General features: G+C 65.8%; 2 protein-coding genes across 7 annotated transcripts in view; one reads left to right on the forward strand and one right to left on the reverse strand.

The window, feature by feature from the left end:
* Positions 1 to 2,718, reverse strand: part of TANGO2 (transport and golgi organization 2 homolog) — an 18,465-nt gene extending 15,747 nt beyond the window's left edge. The window contains exon 1 of one of the 3 annotated variants that reach the window (XM_043489253.1): positions 2,663 to 2,718. The gene's annotated coding sequence lies outside the window, so the exon portion shown is untranslated. The other 2 variants (XM_043489254.1, XM_043489252.1) reach the window with 2 other exon arrangements.
* A 3,011-nt stretch (positions 2,719 to 5,729) lies between these two features.
* ARVCF (ARVCF delta catenin family member) overlaps positions 5,730 to 18,708 on the forward strand; it is a 30,230-nt gene continuing 17,251 nt past the window's right edge. For 3 of the 4 annotated variants that reach the window (XM_043489257.1, XM_043489258.1, XM_043489256.1), the window contains exon 1: positions 5,731 to 5,947. The gene's annotated coding sequence lies outside the window, so the exon portion shown is untranslated. Of the gene's footprint in view, positions 5,948 to 18,708 lie in introns of all 4 variants that reach the window. The other variant, XM_043489255.1, reaches the window with a different exon arrangement.

Genomic DNA, 18,708 nt, shown 5'->3' on the forward strand with positions numbered 1-18,708 from the left:
GACACACCTGGGGACCGGGAGACACACCTGGGGACGGAGAGCACATCTGGGGATGGGGGGGCACACCTGGGGATGGGGGGGCACACCTGGGGACGGGGGACACACCTGGGGACAGGGGGAACACCTGGGGATGGGGGACACACCTGGGGACCAGGAGACACACCTGGGGACAGGGGAGCACACTGGCCAGAGGAGTCAGGAGTGGGGGACCCATGAATGCAAGCGGTGGGGGAGTAGGTGCGGGAGAGGGATCCAGGGGCCTGGCAATCACTCTCCTCCAGCTGCTCCCTAGGGCTCTGGGCAGGGGGTGACCGAGCCCTGGGGTCGGCAGGTCCACTCCTTCTGTCCCCCACTGCACACTCTTGGCGGAAGGCAGTCAAGACCAGCCAGCCAGCCCATCTGGCCTGGAGCCAAGGCGCCAGGCACCCCGCCCACCACGTGGGGCGGAGCTTGGAGCTCCAGGCAGGAGCTGCTCATAAGTGACGGCGTGACTGCATGGCGGCTGCCAGCCCAGGACAGAAACACACGGGGACACAAGCCCTACCAGCCCAAACTAATCATTCAGAGCAGCCGGCTGCCCACCCCGCCACCGCCCACCGCACCCCCTCCCCGCCCAGGACTCCGCAACCCAGCTCTGTGGCTCTGGCTGATAAGCAGCATTTCACAATGACACATTTTCTACAGCGACAATGTTTCCTGAGATCTTAGAGCCGTTTGAGGGGCACTCATTCAGCCTCACAGTGAGTGTCATTGTCCCCTCAGGGTTCAAAAGAGCAACACCAACAAGGGACGCAGAGAGTCATGGCACACGCTGGACGCTCTGCACTTTGGTCCCCATCCCCCCCACAGGAACACGGTTTCCCCACAAGCCGGGGGCTAGCCCTGCAGCTCAAGGGGTTAAAGGGAGGAAGGGGGCACTCCCACCAGCCCCTAAAAGGAGTGTAGAAGCAAGTACTTCTATTGGGCATGGTCTTAAGGACCAGGGAGAGACACCAGGTGGTAGGGCCTGGGCCTCTTCACTGTGAAGCGTGTATCCAGCACTCCTGCAACCTAGAAAGAAAGTTGAGAAGGAGGAAACACAGCTGCACCGACACCCTGAAAAGGGAACTCAGTGGCCCAGAGGCGACCTTGTTCTCTCAGAGCCCATCACCAAACCCCAAGGTCCAGACCAACCAACTGTCCTCATACACTGGCTGACCGACCTACACTCACACACCCAGGGTGTCAGTGACGAGTGTGGCCCCACTTGCAGTGGCCTCCCTGCCCAGGGCCACGGACAGACACCCTCAGAAGCAGCACGCAGGGTGCCAAGTGGCCAGGAGGGGCCTTCTAGAGCCGCAGCCAGCACAGGATTAAGTCCCCAGGACACCGCACACGACTGTGCCAGGGTGAAACACGACCTAAGTGACAGCCCAGAAATGAACACACAAAGAGCCCACAAGGCAGTCCTAACAGCTCACGGACAGGGCAGCGGGGCAGAGTAGACGGCTGGAGGCCTGGTCCAAGGGGCCTGCATCCTGCTGACACACCAGTGACACAAAGCCACGGTACTGGGGTATGCATGCTTCTGCAGTCAGCGGTCAGGGGTCCCAGCAGGTGGGAGCGCCAGGACAGCACGCTCTCCCCACTGGGAACCCTGGGCCCCAGGGAGCAGGAGCGGAGGCTCTGCTGTATCCACCTGCCAACACGCCCACCCTCTCACCCCACCCCACACGATAGGTCACTAGAGGCAGGAAGGCTTCTGGGAGAGGGGCTCAGGAGGACAGGCCAGCCTAGCTCTGAGTGACCTTGGGGACACCACTGGCCCTCAACCTGAGTTTTCTTCACTGTGAATGCTGTCGTCTGGCCAACAGACACTTGCCCTGAAAGGCTGCCCAGAGGACAAGGCGCAAGCAGCAGAAAGCAGTTCCCAGGAGCTCCCGGCTGCAGGCACCCCTCACAGCTCTATCCCTTGTCCACCAAGACCAAAAGAGCAAGACACCGGTGGGCAGGCCCGCAGCAGGACAGCAGGGCAGGCCTGGATAACCACGTGACTGCCCCAGCAGAGGCCAGCTGGGCCTCAGGAGCTGTCCAAGGGCAGAAGGCCCACACCAGATCTGTGGCCCAGAGGCACGCGGGGCAGCTGCTGGGGCAGGAGTATCTTCAAAACCAGTGGCTACAGGGCCTTACCCTGGGTACAGCCCTGCCCAGCCCCTTGCCCTGAACTCCCGTGGGGAGGGCCTGACGACCAAGCCAGCCCAGGAAGGCCGTGTCCAGGAGCGCACATGACCTGGCCCCGGCTGCCTCCCCGGACAGGCATCAGCTATCCCCTGCAGCAGGGCGCAGGGAGGCAGCAACGTGACTCAGCTCTCCCCGGCCCACCGCCGCGTAGCCCACCTACCCTGGCAGGGACACCGGCCAGGCCTGCGGGGCCCGCGCCCCGTCCCGGCGGGGACACTGGAAACGCGGTTTCAGGAACGCGAAGGACGCTCCGTCGGCCGGGGTCGGCTCGGTCTCCGACCGGACCGGGCGCTGAACGGGCAATCACCGCCTCGAGGAGGGGAAATCGGGGCGGGCGCGGTGGCCGCTGCCGAGTCCGAGCCCCGCGCCCCGCGGGGAGCGCCGCCCGCCGCCCGCCGCCCGCCGCCCGCCGCCCGCCGCCGGCATCCCGGCGCGCACTCACCGCCTCCGCCACAGCCGCCGACTTCCGGGTGCCGCGCCCGCGCGCCGCAGCCACCACCTCCCAGGCCCCGCCCCCGCCGCCCGCGCGCTCGCCATTGGGCAGTCAGGCTAGGGGGCGGGGCGGCGCGGCGCGAGCCCGGACACCATTGGCTGCCCACGCCGTCGCTCCGGGCTTCACCTCCCGGCGCCCCGCCCCCGGGGCTGCGCCAAGCGCCCGGGGGCGCCTCGTGACCCCCGCGGGCAGGACGGCGCCGGCGCCCAGCCCTACTCTCGTGGACACGTTCCTGCCCGCCCAGCGGCCAACGCTGCACGGGGCCCTGCAGGAGGCTCCGCAGCGTGCGCACCTGGGGGCTGCCTCCCCGCCTCCCCAGTCCATGCCTGTAAATTGGCCATCTTTCCCCATTGCAGTTCTGACCGCGGACATCCTTGCTGCGCTCAGGACAGACGTCGGACCGGTCACCGCAGCCGTTCACCCGCCTCGAGGCTGTTGGCAGGGCCGACCCTAGGATGCAGGGCTGTCGGCCTGATCTCCACACCATCGCAACTGAGCAAAAGCCACTGACTAGATCCTTTACCGGAGGACAGAGGCGTTCGCTGCGGCTCCCTGCCCACAGTGTCCTCTGGGCTGTGTCTGGGGTCTGAGTGGAGATTCAGAGGCCCAGGGCTTGCTCCAAATGGGTCCTCAGCAAACTATGACGAGGATGACAATTATATTAAGGTTGCTAATAATGGTGCTTCCCAGGTGGCATAGTGGTAAAGAATCTGCCTGCCAATGCAGGAGATGCAACAGATGCTGGTTTGATCCCTGAGTCCGGAAGATCCCTTGGAGGAGGAAATGACAACTCACTCCGCTCCTGTATTCTTGCCTGGAAAATCCCATGAACAGAGGAGTCTGGCGGTCTGTATATAGTCTTTGGGGTCAGAAAGGGTCAGATAGGACTGAGCACACACACAACAGTGTGCTTTGTTGTTGTTCAGTAATTAAGTCGTGTCCAACTCTTTGCGACCTCAGGGACTGCAGCACACCAGGCTTCCCTGTCCCTCACTATCTTCTAGAGTTTGCTCAAATTCATGTCCTTTGAGTCGGTGATGCCATCCAACCATCTCATCCTCTGTTGCCCTCCTTCTCCTCCTGCCCTCAATCTCTCCCAGCATCAGGGTCTTTTCCAATGAGTTGGCTCTTCTCTTCAGTGTGCTAAGTGCTCTAACCCAGCATTCCAGGACACAGCTCTCATTTTTCCATTTTACAGATGCAAACATTGAGGCTTAGAGCAATTTTGTGTCACTTGCTTGAAGTCAGAATTAGGTGGCCAGTGGCAGTGGCTGGATTTATTTCACAACCCTGCAGTGAGGATGTAGGTGCCTGATCCTTTCTTGGAGATCTGATGCCCTGTGGAAACTGGGACTCAGAGAGGGCAAGGGCCAGACTGGTATTAACCCCAGGCAAGATTCCATCTCAAACCTGCATGACACCCCTAAAAGCCCATTCCACTCCACTGTTGTGCTGTCTCATCTGTGCTACTCCTCAAAGTCCACAGAAGCCCTTTGCAGGCAAGGAAAGCAAGGACTCCCTGTGTCCCGGGGCTCTGCCTGTCCTGGGGCTCCCCGTGTCCAAGGACTCTCCTGTCCAGGGACTCCCCAGGCCCCCCATGGCCAGGGCTCCGCCGTCCTTGGGCTCCCTGTGTCCCAGGACTCCTGGCCAGCAGGTGGCAGAGCTAGCGAGAGACACTCAGTCCTCCTCGCGCCACCTGGCAAGAGTCAAGCTGGGTGGTGCCAGTGATTCCCCTCTGGGCAGCTGGATTCTGCAGTCCAGCTGAGAGGTGGTAGTGTTGGATAAGCAGAATCCAGGGCTTGGAGACGAGTGGCCATGCCCGGGGGGACAACAGGCAGCAGCTGCAGAGTGATCTGCCCCAAACCACTGGGCCCAGAGGTGCGGGACCCCGAGTGGCCAAGCCCTCCTTGACCAGCACCTTCCCATTATCTGCAAAGGGGATGCAGCCATGCTTAGGTTGGGGAGGTGGAAATCCCACTCCGCCGTCAGCCAATGGGATGGGTTGGGGTGGGGGGTCTCAGGGCCACCACGGGTTCCCTGTCACCCTACCTCTGAATGCATACATCCTTAGATGGGAGCTCATGACCTCGTGTGGTCACCCTTTTGACCTCAAGCAGTTGCAGCTGTTGGGAACTTCTAACATCCAGCAGAAACCTGGTTCTCCCTGCAGCTTTTCACATATGCCCGAGGGATGGCCTTATAGAACTGGCCAGAAGCCAGGTAGAGGGTGGGTGAGAGGGAGAGACGGGGCTCCCGGGCCCTGTGGCGGTGGGCCAGGAGCAGAGGCCACCTTCCCTGAACTCTGACTCTTTCCAGCCCCCATCTGCAGCCTGGGTCAGAGAGGGAGGCCAATCCCCGGGCCCTGCAGGGTGGGCGGAGCCCACGGAGTCGTAAATTCACCCCTGGGAGGAGAAAAGTCACTGTTCCCCGAGAGGTCCCACCCATTCGGGCCTCCACAGTGGGAACCCTGGGGCGATGAGGGTGGGAGACTGCCCAGATGGACTGGGTTGGAGCCCCACCGCCTCCTCCCAGTGATCTAAAGCTGGCGAGAACCTCTCTACGCCTCGATGGGTCTTCCGTCTGTAAAAACGGGAGGACAGCAGAACGCTCCCTCGCGGACTGTGGGAATACAACTGGTGCCAATGGGCGGGCGCCGCGTGCAGCCAACAGCAGGCGCTGGAGGAGGATACCCGGGAAACTGGGGGTGACGATAGAGCCGACCGGCCCAAGTCCGGGGATGGGGCGCCAGGCCTGCCCCGCTCCCCGCGCGGGCCGCATGGCCCGGGCACGTCCTCGAAGGAGGCCGGGAGAGGGCGGCCGGCAGCCCGGGCCACAGCCGCATAGGTCCCGGCAGGTGCCCGGGCCTCCGCTGCTCCACGAGGGGCCGTGGTCGGCAGAGACGGACACCCCCAGCGCCCAATGGCAAGCCGGCGTCTCCCCGCGCTCGTCCAATCGGCGCCGGTTGCCGGGCCTCCCGACCAATGAGAACAGTGGCGGCGGCGGGGAGGGGCGAGGGTCGCGGCGCTGGCAGGCCGGCTTTGCGCACCGGCGGAGTAAGGGGCGGAGGGCTGGCCCCGGTTGCGCGGGGCGCTGAGGGTGCGCCCCGCACCGGCGCGATCGGAGGCCCCCGGACGGTCACCCGCGTCCGCCCGGGGACGCCGCGCGCCGAGGGACAGGCGGACGCCCGTCTGGGGCGGGGGCCGTGCTGCGGCGCCGCCCACAACCGCGCTCCAGGTAGGCTCCGGCCGGGAACCCGGGTCGGGGTCGGGGCCGGCATCCGGGCTGCGGGCCGGGCAGGGGCCGGAATCGAGGTCTGGGCAGGGGTCCGTGCCGGGGATCCAGGCCGGCCCCACTCCACCCGCACGGCGCCGCGGTGCGCGAGACCCTGGACCGGCGGGGGCGGGTCCCTTTGTGCGCGGCCTGGGGTCCTGCCCGGCCGGCCGTGCTCCTAGCTCCGCGCACCCCTCCGGTCGCGGCGCAACCTGAGCCGTGTCCGCCCTACTCGACCGGGCGCCTTGGGCAGGCGCTACGCAGCCACGGAAACTTTCCATCGGCAGAGCGAATCAGGGGCTGGGGAACTTTCCCGGGGCGGCTAGCCGCCGGGAAGCACCGGCACGGCGGGGACGGGGAATGCCCCGGCCGGCGCCGCGCCGCGCCGCGCCCGCCGCCCAGAGGACGAGGGAGGGAACGCTGCCCGGGGTCCCTGCCCTGAGCCCCAACCTGGCTCCCCCTCCTCGCCTCCCCAGCGCCCCGCTGGTGGGTCCCCAACCGCTGGTGTGAGGCGCGTTCCCCCCGACCCGAAGTGGGACTCGGCCCAGATTGGCTGTTAACCTGAACGCGCAGCCAGAGATCCCCAGCCTGCCTCTTTTGCTCTTAAATAATTAAATATTGGGTTATTACAACATGTCACCATTTCTAACCTCTGCACAACGTGTCACAGTGAAAACGGGAGTTTGAGACTCCCGTGCCCCTTTCCCTTTAACCCAAAGGTGTTTAGGAACAAGAACAGCTGCTCCGAGGGTCTCATTCCGTGTGTAACCCACCCCCCCCCACCCCTTTCACAGGTCACCCGAGTCGCCGTGCAGGGCACACGCCAGGTGAGGGTCTATGAGCCCAGGGGTGTCCTCCCAGTGAGGGCATGCCCAGCCCAGCACTGGGAGCCTCGGGGTCCAGGCTCCCGGAGGTCCGCCCGGCCCAAGCAGGTCCCACCTGCCCTGCCTCAGTGTATCTGGACCCGCAGCAGTCAGTTCCCGAGCAGGTGGTCTGGGTCTGGGGTTCAGCCACAGCGTGTGGAGCTGTGAATCTGGCATTTGTGCTTTCCCGCAGCCTCGCTTGTCCCTTCCACAGTGCCCTGTCTCTCCCCCGTTGCCCACACCCCCGAGTCTGAGGTCCACTGGCACCCAGCCCAGGGCCAGGCATAGAGCACGCACTGCGCTCAGGACTCTGGTCTGGCCATGGCCTGGGGAGGAGGTCCCGCAAGAACAGCCCGGCCAGCCCCTACCCCACTCTCAACATGGGCACGATGCCTGCTAAACACGTGCCTCCTGGAGGAGCGGGGCCCGCCCTCAGCCCTGCCAGGCTAGAGCTGCCCCCCCACCCAGCCTGGGCCGCATGCCTCCCCCCAGGGTGGCCCCTCAGGTCACTTCTCGGTCCCAGGAGTCCCTCTGCGTCTCCCGGTTTCCTCGGGGGCTGCACCACCAGCCCCATCTGTGCTGCACGGGATTGAGGTGGGTTCCTTCCCCTCCACCCTGGGGCGACCAGTGAGATCCTCCACCTCCAAGAGGAGCCAAGGGGTGGATGGAGACCCCAGCCCACCAGAGCCAGTGGGGGGGAGGGAGGGGACAGCCGGGGTGGGGGTCCTGGGGTAAGTGCTGTGAGGGTAGCCAGGATTCCCCGGGGCTTTCCCCAGCGGTGGCTCAGTTGGGCACCTGCTCCTCTGCTGCCTCATCCATCAAGACTCAAATGAGGTGTCAGCCACTCAGCAGGAACCCCAGAGTCAGAGTGTAAGTGAGAACTTGGGGTCAGAGAGTTACAGAGGGACTCAGGGCCAGAGAGGAACTGGGGGAATTCGGGGTCAGAGAGTAACCAGCGAGACTCGGGGTCCAAGAAGAATAAGCAGGGGGACTCGGGGTCAGGAGCCCCTTCCTGGGGCTTCGCCCAGGAGGCCTGCACAGCCGACCTGTCTGGAGCTGGGGGGCATCCGTATCACTTGCGGGGCCCCTCCCTGGGTGTGGGAGGGCGCGGTGGGTGTGAGGCACAGCCCTAACCGGGGCCCTGGAGGACCCTGAACGGCTGGCGCCCTCCAGCAGAGCAGGCACAAGCTGAGTGCGGCCAGCAGAGGGCGCCCGGGGCTGCCACAGCCAGCAAGAGCGGCTCCACCCAGCCCCCCAGTGCAGGGGAGGATGAGGTGACCCTTTCCCAGGCGCCCAGAGGCACTCACTGGAGCTTTGCTCTGTCTGGGCCCCCTGCCCAGGGTGGGGAGCTAGAGAGGGCAAGGCCCCTGGGTACTGGGCACAGCAGGGGGAGCAGGCTGGAGCCGGGCTCCCAGTGGCCATCCTGTCATGCATGGCCCCTGGGTCCAGGCCAGGCCTCAGCGCCAGCCGCTGGACACCAGGCCGTGCCTCTCTGTCTCAGTGTCCTGGGTGGCACAGAGGGCGCAACCAAAGGGGGTCCTTTCAAGATGCACAGAGTGACCAGCGGCCAGCAGGGGCTGGCCAGGATTTCTGTGGTGGAGCAGGACTCCAGGCTAAGTGCAGGGCAAGCTTGGGCTCCTCACCACCTTCCACGGCCCAGAGCTGCCTGCCTATTCCCCCCAGCCCGAGCCCCCAGCCCCCCTCCCCCCATCTCCCGCCCCAACCCTCCAGCCTCCCAGCCTGGGCCCCCTCCCCCCAACCTGGGCCCCATCCTCCCATCCCCCCAGCCCAGGCCCCATCCCCTCAGCCTGGGCACCGCCCCCCAGCCTGGGCCCCAACCCCCGAGCCCGGGCCCCATCCCTCCATCCCCCAGCCCCCCAGCCCAGGCCCCATCCCTCCATCCCTCCCCGCCCCCCAGCCCGAGCCCCACACCCCTCTGGACTGGGATTATGCCGTGGGGGCTCCCTTTCACTGCCAGGCATCTCCCGTCTGTGCTTGCTGTCGTGGCTCTTGGCCAGCCTGTGCAGACGGCTCCTGCCCAGATGGGGACACTGCAGGCCTTTCCGGGGCAGGGGCAGCCCCCTCAGCCCCCGGGCTCTTGGTGCAGGGTCCTTGTTCCACAGGGAACCCCGAGCCCGCCGACCGGCTCTGAGGGTTGCTGAGGAGGGCTCCCTGCGACAGGCACCCTCAGCCTTGCTGCACAAGCCCTACCGCTGCTTCTGCCTTCAGGTCTCAGGCCTGCCCGTCTGTCTGTCCATCTGTCCGGCTCTCCTGAGACTCTGCCCCCAGCACCCCAGCATACAATGCCGCGGAGGCGAGGCGCCCTGGGCACGCAGACCCCGCCCAGGTCCACGCCCACCGTGCACAATCCAGACCCTCCCGGTCCTCGGTCCTTCTCGTCCTGAAGACGCCCCCCACCCCCACACTGGCCTGTACCCTGGGTTGCCTCTGCTTTGGTGGCTTCTTGGCCTGCTGGAGCCCCTGAGGTGGGAGCCACGTTCTTCCTATGGTTGGGTGGTTATCAGGACTGATAATAAAGACACGTCGTTCTTGTGGGACGAGGTATTTGTCAACGCTTAAGCCAGAAGCAGGCGTGCCCCAGACATACCACATTCAGACCAAACATTGATTCCTGACCTCAGGGTGGGGGCCACAGGTCCTGCCACGGGCAGGCAGACACCCAACCATGCCTCCCTCCCAGGAACTCACACACACACACGTGTACACGCGTGCACACACACGCCTGGCGCGAGCACCCACCCCCCCGCCCCGCCTTCTTCCTTGGCTCTGGCCCTGGCCTCCTGCTCTCCTGTCACAATCCTGTCCCAACTGGAAGCCCTTCCCCTTGTTGAAGGGGGCTGCCAGGAGACATAAGGCCGCACCCTCAGGTCCCCAAATGAGCCATGTCCAGAAGGAAAGGCTGGATGGAGGCTTGGAACACTTGGGTGACACGCAGAGCCGGGGGGAGAACCCCTGTCACTGTGATCCCTGGAGGGGCCTCCCGCCTGTCTGTACCACCCTGTTTTTCATTTTTTCAGCAATATTGCCAGACCTAGATGCAAGCACAGGGGAGGTGTCCCCAGGCCTGGACACAGACAGAGGGGAGGTGTCCCCAGCCCCCTGGCTGAGACAGGCACCTCCAAGGTCCTTGGTCTGGGCCTGGGAGGCTCGCTGCCTGCCTATGAGGCACACGGATGGGGCCGGCCTCAGGGGACCTGGGGAGGTGGGGCGCGGACCCCTGCACTGGCCCTGGTGTGGGAGCTTATCATAGCAGAGCGCGCCCAGCCTTGGGAACCCGGAGAGGTTATCCGCTTACAACTCTGAACACTCTGGGTTTTGAAGGATAGCCAGAAGCGTTAGAAATGCCCAGGCGGCCAATGCTAAGTGTGGATGCGACAGACCCGGTGGGAGGGGGGACGAGAACGTGCTCACGGTCCTGTGGGGCGGGCCCCTGTCGGCGCGCCATGGGATGCCCCTGGGCTGGGATGACCAGGGATGACCAGCCGGGGTCTGACCCCATCCAGGAGGGACTCGGCCCCACAGATTGGCCTCAGCAGGTGTCCTCTGGCTCCCTGCTGGATGAAGAGCCCACCGATGGGTGTCTGGACGTGCTGACCTCCCCGGGGACATTCCATCCTCACATGGGTGGTGGGCAGGGTGGCTTGTGGTCAACAGAAGGATGGGCTGTGGCCTGAGTGTGTGTGTGCGCCTCTGGTCAGCCTCAGCCCAGGTGGGCACAGCCCCCGGGCTGGACAGTGAGGCCTCCTGCCAGCCCTGCTTGAATCCACCGACGGGCTGGGCGTGGACCACAGATGCTGGCTTGTGGGATGCCCCTGCATTGGGGACAACCCACCAGGACATCAGAAGGGCAGGTCTGCGCTGCCCTGACGTGGATGCCCAGCAGGTCAGTGCCCACATGTTGCACAGGCCGCCAGCTCCGCTCCTGCTCAGGGCAGCTTCTGCCGAACCAGAGAGGCTGGAGCCGCCAGCATTGATGGGCAACGGGCCCACGTGCCGCGGGAGGCTCTGTCCTTCGGGGCCGGGTGGCCTCCAGCACACACAGCCGCGCCGGGCCACGGTCGGGGGGAGGGGCTGTGCCCGGCGTGCGTCAGCCCTGCCTCATGGGCTCCTCTGCAGTGACAGCTCCAGGGGCACGGGGCGCAGCGCCCGGGGAGGGAGGCAGGGACAGAGGCAGAGGGGGCCCCGGGCCCGCGTGGCCGGGCGGTCTGTTTGCCACGCCGTTGGACTCATGGAGGGTGGCGGCCTCTGAGAACACCAACCCAGCGTCTCCGTGGCCAGGCCGCGGGGCCGCGCGGGGCCTGCTTGGTCAGGATGAGGAGGCTCGACCCCGTCCAGGCTGTGGGCCTCTTGGGGTCAGGGCCGCAGGCATCGGCCATGGCGGGCTTTTTACAGCCTTTCAGTGTTTGCCTGTGGCTGGTGACTTTCCGTTCGAGAAAGTTTCAAACAGCACGTTCTACGCGGAAGCTGTGGAAGTCTTCTTCTTCCGACGGTTCCACGTCCCACGCGTGTCCTCTGAGCATGGCTGGGCGAGCTCACGTTCGTCCAGCCCATTGGTGTTTGCAGGTCGGCATCCACACCCGAGATTTCACCCACCTGGAGTCTGTGTTGATGCAGATGGGAGGCGAGGGCCGATCTTGGTTGACACAGTTGTATGTGAACTGTTACCTGAGCAACGTGTCCTGTCAGCGGAACCCCCAAACAGTACCCCTGGGTCCTCCTTGGCAGCTCCGGCCAACCAGCCTCTGTGGGACAGTCCTGGGCAGCCTCAAACTGGCCCCGCAGGTCTGGGCTGGTCCACGTGGTCGGCGGGCCCCCACCATGCTGGCCGGCCTGCACGCAAGTCCCACTCTGGTCTCCCTGAGTCTCCAGCCCCTCTGAGCCCCCTTGGTGATGGAGAACAGGTCCCTGCTGTGGGGAAGCCTCTCGGAAGCCCCCGCAGTGATGCTGGCCCCCTTTGCGGCGTCCAGCCTCTGAGCATGCGGCTGCCTGTGGCTGGGCGGGCCTGGGCGGTCCCCCGAGGCTCTCCTGCTCCCTGGCGGCCTGCAGGGAGTGTGTGGGTCTCCTCTAGGTGTGGGCTTGGCACGCCTGTGACCTCCAGTGGATGCAGCGCCAGCTGCCCCTGCACCTGCCTGTTTGGGTCTCAGCTCGGGGTGGGGCCTCGCCCGCCAACCACAATCAGCTTCTGCCTGTCCCCCGGGTGCTCTGCTCTGCTCCCAGCCTGGACCCCTCTGTCAGCTGCCTTCCCCAGGCCCGGAGCCTGTGCCCGTCCCAGCCCGGTGTGACCCTCCGCAGGGCACCAGAGTCGTCCGCTCCACCCTGAGTTTGGTCTTGTGCTCGGATCTGGGGAGGGCCCCGGTTGACGTTTGCAATCGATGAGTTTGGTATTTCAAATATGCCTTTAGTTAAACTTTCTCTTTTCAAAATATTTTCACTCTCCGTGAAATCCTAATTAGGCCGTTCATTCGTCTGAATGTACTTGCTGCTCTCTACATTTTGCAGGATAACGAGACAGAGCCGGCTGGCAGCCCGTCCTCTGGGGCCCCCACTTGCTCATGCCCGGCAGGGAGAGCCTGGCGCCCTTGGGCCGTGGGTGGGGGTCAAGTGTGCAGGTGGGCACATGGGGCCTGGGTGGCATGCTGGCTCTGACAATGGGAACGCTGCCCGATGTTTCCTTAGAATGTCCAGAGCTGGGTTTACCCTCGAGATATTGAGACACAGGAGAAAGGAAGGCGCCTGTTTGCAGAGCTGTCAGCTGGTCCTCACCGTAGAGGAGCATCTGTCTGCAAATAGGGTGGGTGGGCCGCGGGGGGCTGAGCCAACATCACAGACCGCCTGGGGGCACCGTGGACCCCTTGGTGCTCCCTGGGGTGGCCCGGTGCTCGGTGGCCTGAGGAGGGGCAGCAGCCTGGCGGCCGGGGCGCAGAGCCCAGGGAGAGCACACCGTGTGGCCCCGTTGGTGTGAGCACAGCCTTCCCGGCTTCCTCCTGGGCGGGTAGCTCAGGCCCGCCGCGCCCCCGCAGCCCTGCTGGAGGCCGCTCTGTGGGGCGGCTCCCGGCCGGATCTGGGGTCTCTCGGGGACCCCCTGCGCCGGCGGCCGTGGCCCCGGCATCCCAGTCTCACCACCGCCATCCTCCATCCTGACGGCTCGGGGTTGTTCTCCGCGTTTGGCAGGTGTGCCTCTGGTCTGTGTCCCGTGGCCTCGGACAGCATCCCGGCCACCAAGCCTCCACTGTGTTTTTCTTTAAATCCCAGCGGGGTCCATGATCAGTCCTTCTTATAGTTTGTTCCCAGTTCATCAGATCAAGGTCGTCGTTCACCTCTCAAGGACGCATATCAGCAGCTCCCTCAGTCTTGCGTCAGTTACCTGCAGCTCTCTGGGGCCCTGGGGCGGCAGGGGCGGCCCCGGGTGCTGGGGTCTCTGCTGCCCCAGGGCTTCTGTCCAGGGTCCTGGCCCAGCCACACCCACCCTCCCGTCACAGGGACCTCCGGCGTGGACCGAGGCTGGGTGCTGCAGGCCAGGCCTCACGGGTCTGCCCGACTCTCCAGGAGCCAGACTCCTGCCTCCCCCAGCACACGGATGTCAGAGACCACCCACCACCCATTCCCCAGGGCAGGCAAGGCCGCTTAGGGCAGCTTGGTGGGCTCACAGCCACACAGCGTGGACGGGCGTGTGTGCGCGTGACCTTGTAGGTGGCTGCAGGCATGTGCCCGCAGGGGGGTCCGAGGAGGCCCCCAAACTGCCAGTCGGCCTGCCGCAGTGATCCACATCCTGCTGGTGAGGCCAGGGCACACGCCTCTTCGGTCTCATGGGATGGGGGGGGTCGGGGAGCCAGGCAGGGGCACTGAGGAGGGGCTGGGGGTGTGGGGGCAGAGTCTGCACTGGGTGGGGTGGGATGGAGCCCCCTGCCCCTGCTGGGGCGTTTGCATATAAAATATGAGACTGCACTGTTGGCTGGAGGCTGTTGGTGTCTGGACCTGTTGCCATGGGCACCCCTGGGCTTCGGGCACCGGTCTGGCTCCCAGGTCCTGGGGGAGGGGGAAGGGCGGTCTGGAGCAGAGGAACTGGCATCCAGATCAGCTTGTGGGGGGAGGTGGGGGTTCCAGGGCCCCCGGGAGGGGCCGGTGCTGGCTGGAGGCCACATGGGACCCTGGGCAAGGGCAGACCAGCGGGGCCCTTAGATGCTGTGGGCTGGGGGCGAGGCTGAAAGGGCCCGGGGCCCCCTTCCTGGGGCGAGGTCTGCTCAGTCACCCGCTCATTCATGCCCAGGTGACCCAGCCGCCCTGCCTCTGCCCACAGCCACTGGAGGGTCTTCTGACACCGTCACCCCCCAGGCTGTGGGAGCGGTGTTTGCAGGGCCCCCCGTTATTCCCCAATGAGGGGATGGGTGACCCTTTTCCCACTCTCTCACTTCCCGGGGAACCTCCCCGAAGCCAAGCCGCAGGACCGTGAGGCCCCGGGCTGGGCTTTGGGGGGCGGGGGCGTGCCGGGACTGCTGACAGTGGTCCGTGCGAGCCCGTCTGGGAGCCCAGAAGAGTCAGCAGCTCCCAGGAACGCTGGCAGGGCAGCCAGCCAGGCAGGCGAGGGGCCCCCGCCCCTGACCACGGGGGCCGCCCCTTGGCAGCCCACGCCCCTGCCCCATGTGGGTCTGCCCACAGAGAACCGACCTTCCCGGACCAGCGCAGCCCCAAGCTGCCCCCAGGGCTGTGGCCCCTGCTCCAGGCGCTGGGTTAGCAAAGCTGCAGGGGTCAGACTGAGGTCACCCGGGGAGGGCCGCCGGGCAGGGTGCCCAACACATGGGGCACTGCCAACTGCCTGGTCAGCAGTGGCCAGGGTGGCCGAGGCCCACAGGGATGGGGGCGGCGGGGACCAAGCAACACGCTAGGGGGGCTCCGTGCTGGGCCCACACCGCCCCGAGGGTCCCACCTCCCCTCCCCGGCAAGGCCCCCTCCTGCCCCAGTCTGTCCTGAGCTCCTGTGGCAAGCCTGCCCCGGGCCACTCGCTGGCCAGGCTGCGTATCCTCGGGGCAGGCAGGTGAAGGTGGGGTGGGATGGGGGACAGGGCCAGCCTGGCTCCAGACCTGCGCCCTGTGTCCCCCACCCCGTCCTGAATCCAACTTCCCATCCGGCAGGGGGCTTCCCTGCTGCTTCCGCCCCCTCCCCTTATCCAGGTAGAGCAGGTCTTCTGTCAAAGGCGGGGAGGCTGTGGGAAGTCCCCAGGCCCCCACAGGGAGCCCCGCTGGGCCCAGGGGCTCACCCCAGGAACCCTTCTGTAGGCAGGCAGTGCTGGGGGTGGTATCCTGAAACACCAGACTCTCCAGCTGGCTCTGCAGCCTCGGGGTGGGGGGCGGGCTGAGGGGCCGGACCGTGTCCCCCAGAGACTCACTGGCCACAGGCTCCCTGGGGCTGAAGCCCCGCCACCCCTCAAAGGGCCTTTGTGCCACCACAAAGAGGCTCTGTGCCTCTCAGGGAAGCTTGGGTGTTGCCATGGTGACATAGGGGCCTGGGAAGAAGGGGTCCTACGTCTTGGGGGGGAAGGGGTGTTCCCGGCAGAGGGCACTGGTGCACACGGGCCACAGCCCTCGGCCTGGACGGACAGCTGCCCAGCTGCGCCTCGCTGGGCTCCTTGAGGTCTCACTGACCTCCTGGCCGTGGGGCATGAGCTGGGCTCCCAGGCCTGGGGGCCAGCGGGACCCTCCAGGTTTGGCCCCTCCTCAGGAATGCCTTGGCCTGGTGCCCACCCCATAGCACGGTGCGGAGGGGTTCTCCCGGGGTGGAATGGTGGTGGGGGACCCTGGGGGAGGCGATGCAGACAACAGGCTGCTCCCCCATGGAGCCCACCATGGGCTCTGCTGTCGTGGCCGGGCTGGAGGGGGTGGTGTGCCTGCCAGCCCCGTGCCTCCGTGCCCTGCCCTGTCCTGCCCTTGGGGCAGCCCTGGACTGGCTGCTGCAGACACCGTGGGGAGGGGTCCTGGGCGCCCAGCACCCCCTGGGAGCCTGTCGGGCTTCGCCATTGGGCTGTGATGCACCCAGAGTCTGGGGCAGAGGCAGGGGGCGGCCGTCCATCAAGTCTCCCCAGAGTGGCAAGGCCCCCGTGACTCGGAGCACGCATCTGTAACCCACCCCAGCAGGAATCTTAGACCAAGACCCTTCTGGGGTCTAATAGGGGCTCCCTGTGGCCCAGGCCTCCCATCCCAGCAGCTGGCACGCTCACCCACCCTCTGGCCAGGGCCAGGCCTGTCCCTGCCATGTCCAGCCTGCGGCTACCTGGCCGCTTCCAGGTCCTGGCCCTGGACCCAGCCCTAGGCTCTTGGATGCTGGACCTCAGGTTCCACATGCCCCAGAAAACGTTCTGCCTTAGCCTGCCTCCAGGCCTCCTGCAACTGCCCCTCACATCCTCAGTTCCTCCCGGACTGCCCGTCCAGCAGCCCCTGCCCTGCAGCTGGCCAGTGCTGCCCAGGCCCTGGGCATCTCCTTCATGCAGGGCAGGAACCCCTCAGGAATTGCCCCTTCCCAGAGTGGCCATCCTCTGTGTGGTTAGTGGATGCTCCCGGGTGTTCATGGGGACGGCCTGGGGGCAGGAGGAGGGGCCATCTGTGTCCATCTCCCACCCCTGTGGTGTCTGGCCCAGGTGGAAGCGGGGCACCTCCTCTGCTGGGCAGAGCTGACATCCAGCCTGACGCCCAGTTCCCTGAAGACCTGGCTGCTTCCCTCGGGGCCCCGGGGCGAGCTTCTGGACCCTGCCCTCACCTGCCAGGCTGCTGCGGGGAGGGCACCCGCCTTCCCAGCTCTTACCTGCTTCCTGCAGTGGCTCGTGTACCCCTCCCCCAGAGCCCCACCACAGCCCATGTGTGTGCTGACGTGCACGCATGTGACCATTTCCACACACACCCTGCGCACAGCATCGCTGGGCCACACACCTGGTCTAGTAGGGTCTAGTGAAAGTCGCTCCGTCGTGTCCGACTCTTTGCGGCCCCATGGGCTATGCAGTCCATGGAATTCTCCAGGTCAGAATACTGGAGTGGGTAGCCTTTCCCTTCTCTGGGGGAATCTTCCCAACCCAGGGATCGAAACAGGGTTTCCTGTATTGCAGGCAGGTTCTTTACCAGCTGAGCCTCCAGGGAAGCCCAGCACGCCTGGCAGGCGCCCTGTTCACTCTTGGGCTTGGCTCGGCTTCTGCTGACTCCCAGGCACTGTGTAGATGGCGGGGATCACTTGTCTACTGGACGTTGTGAACCCTTGGTCCCCACATGGCGACGGTATCTCGGTTTTGTGTTTTTTTCCTACTGCCTATCGTGGAAAATTGGAAACAAGCATCAGTGGAGAGCGGTGGCGTGTGTCCCCACGTGCCTGCCCGGCTTCCACGGTGGTGGGCGTGTGGCCCACCGGCCTCCATCTGAGCGCTCACTCCTGTCGGTGGACCAAGCACAACCTCGGCCCGGGGCACTTTTTCTGGATGTTCAGAAACCCTTCTTTCCTGTGAAGGCAAGCCGGTCCCTTCTCCCCTGCAGTTTTTTCCATGGCCTTATGGTCGAGGACAGTCTCTTTCCGCCCAGGCCTGCCCCCAGCCCTGCACCAACGCCAGGTGACCCCGCGGGCCTCGCCGTGATGGGCGGATGCAGACCCCGCCTGGCCGTGGCCCCGTGCCGTCCTCGTGGCTTTGGCCGGCAGCTCTCCCCAGGGCTGAGGGCGCCCTCTGACCCCCGTGGGGCAGTGGGGTAAAGGCAGGCCCCTGCAAGGCCGGGGGCAACACGGCGCCCTCCCAGGCAGTGGGCTGTGGCCCACTCCCCTCCCGCCCAGGGGAAGGGGCCAGTGCGGAAGCAGAGCCCTGTCCTTCCCTCACGGAGGTCGGGGGCACTGGGCAGCGCGCCAGCAAAGGGCCTGTGAGGGGAGGGCCCCGGAGCCCTGGCCTCCCGCCTACCTCCCCGCCAGCCTGACCCATCGGAAATTCCTCTAATTCCTCAGCCCAGACTGGACTCCGTCCCCATAATTTGATTTCTGGATCCGGGTTTGGCCAGGCCTGTGAGGAGGAGGAGCAGCTGGCTCAGCACGAAGACGGATGCCCGAGTGCAGGCACGGTTTCGGGGGACGGTCAGCACCCCCCCAGTCCTTCTGGGCACCCGTGCCCTCCTTGGGGAGCGAGTGCTGGCCACGTTGCCACCCCGGCCAGCTGGGAGCCCCTGGGGGGTGTCTCCGCCTCACCCCTCCCCACCCACTCAGCCCCCGGCTGCCTGTCCCTGCCCTGCTGTGGCCAGCCTCCCTTCCTCCCCGAGCTGCCCCCTATAGATCCCCCCCGGCCTCCCCTGCAGCATCCACGTGTCTCCTCACAGCTCCTTGTGCTCCCCTCACCGCTCCCCTGCACTCCCTTCCACCTGCTTCCTGCCCTTCCATCCCTCCACCCACCCGGGGCTCCTCCTGGGGGGCTCAGCCTGGACACCTGCCCCGGGACAGGCGAGGTGGTCTCTGGACGGTGCATCTGTCCCTGTCTTCCTGCTAGATGTCCCCCCCCCTCCAAGAGCAGCCCGCACCCGGGACTCAGGACACTGGGGTCAATGTCTGGGTGGGGCTGTGAGGGGTCAGCCCGGCGGGCAGTGCGAGGCCTTCACTGGACGGGGGCAGGGAAGGTGCTAGCCAGGCAGGAGGACGAAGGTCACTGCAGTCCCACAGGGCACAATGCCCCAGCCTCCAGGCCTCCCGGGTCAGCAGAGAGGCGAGCCTGGCTCCCACCTCTCCCCAGAATCTGCCGTAGAAGGCATCATCACAGTTTCTCGGTCCAGCTTAAAAACACATGGCCTGCAGTGGCCCGCCGCCCGTGTTGACCGCTGTCCCGGCAACTCCGCTTGC

This window comes from Cervus canadensis, chromosome 1 (assembly GCF_019320065.1).
Source record: "Cervus canadensis isolate Bull #8, Minnesota chromosome 1, ASM1932006v1, whole genome shotgun sequence".
Classification (NCBI taxonomy): domain Eukaryota; kingdom Metazoa; phylum Chordata; class Mammalia; order Artiodactyla; family Cervidae; genus Cervus; species Cervus canadensis.